At 44.9% G+C, this 2,957-nt stretch overlaps 1 pseudogene; it reads right to left on the bottom strand.

Moving 5' to 3' along the window:
* Positions 1–1,132: 1,132 nt before the first annotated feature.
* On the bottom strand, positions 1,133–2,631 carry LOC148864847 (CBL-interacting serine/threonine-protein kinase 4 pseudogene; annotated as a pseudogene).
* Between the last annotated feature and the right edge of the window lie 326 nt (positions 2,632–2,957).

The following is a 2,957-nucleotide window of genomic DNA, read 5'->3' as shown; positions in this document are numbered from 1 at the left end:
AGTATATGGGGTAAAAGACTTAAACCTCCCTTTTAAGTTCAAGTTTCTCCTAAATAGTGATACCTCTCCAGTTTTCTTAATATAGACTAGGACTTCCCCTTTGAGGTGAGTCATTGGAGAAGCACCTCCCCTCTATCAGTATTACCCATCTGTAAATAACTGTTTGCATATGACATCGTGCCTAGTGAATTTTTTAGAAACCCCAATTTGCCCCTTCAAGCTATATTGGTTTTTCTCTTTGAGTTTCTCTTTTAGGGGGTGTTCATTTTTTGGATTTTGAGAGGGGAGAAAGTTGATCAATGGGAATCAAAATCCCATTGACCAGGAATATCATGTTCATTTTTCATATTTATTGGGGACCATGGAAAGTTTATTTTTCTAGGTATTCTTAGGTGGATAAATAACTTCCCACATAAGCAACACTGGAATGGGATAAAAATATTTCTTTTAATAATGAATTTTTATGGTTAAAATGATCTCCACATAAATAAAAGAACATGAATAAATAAACTTACCTGATTAAGTGTTTCCTATAAAAAATTTACCCAAATAATTACATTTACCTGAACGGAGCCTTATTTTCTTTCTAATATGCCTGTCAACTTCCATTAAATGGGGTTGTTTTTCCTTCTATGGGATTTCTTTTTCCTCTTCGGATCGGACTGACTGTTTTTGTGCTACTACCAATAGACCAATAAGACAGCAGATTGGGTGAAGGGTAAAAAAGTGTGGTTTTCCCAAGTGGCAGCAACTGCAAATGAATGATTAATTTGATCGAATACCAGTGGCTCTCTTTGAAATTTGAAGGGTGTTGAAAGATTGGAGGGGAGGTTTACGTTTACGTCCTCTCAAAACTTTGAGGGAAGGTGTAAGTATTTAACCTAACTTTGCCCTAAAATTTAATCACACTTGGATCTTAATTGGATTGGATAGGGTTTCAGTCTTTTCGACTTTGAATTTGAGACAGATTTTTGACATGAAGATCTCATGTTTTCCCCCATGAATTTTGATGAATTTTCATGGGTTAGGGTGGCGTTAAGTGCAGGAGATTCAGACTGGTTGATTGAAGGGTTGAAGTTCAACTTATCATGAATTAAGACAGAACCAATTCCGGTCCAAGATTTCAAACGACTGAGAAACGAAAAATCAAGCTCCTTGTTCATGAATTACAATTTAATTACAACACATAAGGCGGCATGCATATTTACAAGATCAAGAAGCCCTAATTCACCACCTTCCCATTTTCCCCAAGCCTTTGAGAAACAACCGAAACCCAAATAAAATCAAAATCCATCAGATAGGAAACAGAGACACCATCGTCGTCGTTGAGCCAGTCTGAAACTATGTCTTGAATCTCTGCTTTGATGTCTTTCCACTGTGCTTCCTCTCCTTCCCCACCAATCCCTTTCACTTCTACCAAAAACAGCGACTCTGCCACCTCCCACACTTCAACTAATATAACCAACCTTCCCTTTCCCAACCCCACAACTCCGACCGCCTTCCTTCTCTGAACAACGTACCCCAATTTCTTGCCAACTTCTGTCACTCTCCCTACAATCTTCTCTGCTGATGGTGCCATCGACGTGAATCTTGTCGTTCTCTTTGTTCCCGCTTCGAATAGACCAGATAAATCCAAACAGAGGAGAGTGAAATGATATCAAAAACATTCATCACCAATCCCTCTTTAGGCAACGCCGTGATAAGATCCAACTGAAAGGGATCGACGTACCCTTTTGATCGATTAGGCGATTTGTTGAACCAAGCAACTGACATGAGAGCTTCAATACTAATCCTGGTCTCTGGGTTCGAATCCAAAAGACGACTGATTACCCATCGAACCGGTTTGGAGAACCACGGAGGGAACTGAAACTCCCTACCTTGGGTCTTACGATACATCAAAGCCAGATTACCGTCGTCAAAAGGTAGGAACCCAGCAAGGAAGACGTAGAGAATTACACCACAAGACCAAGCGTCGGCCTTGGCTCCATCGTAGGCCTTACGCCCGATCACCTCCGGTGCAGTGTAGGCCGGCGTGCCGCAGGCCGTGCGAAGAAGCCCATCTTTCAGCTGCTCGGGGAGAGCCGAGAGGCCAAAGTCGGAGACCTTGAGATTGCCGTCGTGGTCTAGCAGGAGATTCTGAGGCTTGATGTCACGGTGGGCTATGCCATTGTTGTGGCAGAAGTGGAGCGCTGAGACGACCTGCTGGAAGTATCGGCAAGCCACTGGTTCTGTTAGGCGTCCTACTCGGAGGATCTTGGAAAGAAGTTCGCCTCCTCTAGCGAACTCCATGACTAGATAGATCTTAGACTTGGTTGCCATCACTTCATGAATTCGGACTATGTTTGGGTGGCGCAGGCGACGCATTGCCGAGATTTCCCGAATGATGTTGGGCTCCACTGTAGTGATGGTTGCTCTGGTTTTGTCCATAACCTTGATGGCTACGTCGGTATTGTCAGCCAGACGCCGAGCTTAGTGGACTTTAGCGAAGCTACCACGGCCAAGAAGGCGACCGAGCTTGTACTTGCCAAGCAGAACTTCTCCAGCGCCGGCAGCGGCGGTGGGCTCGACCGCCGGTCCCATGGCTCTGGGCATCAACGTGGCCAAGAACAAACCACCCAAGGGCCAAAACTGAACTTCACAAGTCTGTCCGTCTCTTGCCTTTATTAAGAGTCCGGATCTGCTACAGCGTGCACCTTGCTTTCGGGTCAACATGATCTATGGAACAATCCGAACCTAGTTACCTACGAACAGTTTCAAGTCGTCCTCGATCGCTTGGACCGCCTCACCCTACGAATTGAAGAAGTCTACCTTCGAGCAGGAGGTCCCTCTCAAGGCAACTGTCCCGGTGGGGTGTTAGAAAATCAGGGCCAACGCAAGAACATCGAGGTACCAGCCCTCATCCACGATAATCCGCTAGCAGAACCGTCAGAATCGGGCAATAATTGCCTCCCCGACTC

Source organism: Nelumbo lutea, chromosome 3, assembly GCF_056320005.1.
Source record: "Nelumbo lutea isolate HS-2025 chromosome 3, American lotus-T2T, whole genome shotgun sequence".
Classification (NCBI taxonomy): Eukaryota; Viridiplantae; Streptophyta; class Magnoliopsida; order Proteales; family Nelumbonaceae; genus Nelumbo; species Nelumbo lutea.
Note: the sequence above shows the minus strand (reverse complement) of the source record. Positions and strands in the feature narration are given on the sequence as shown.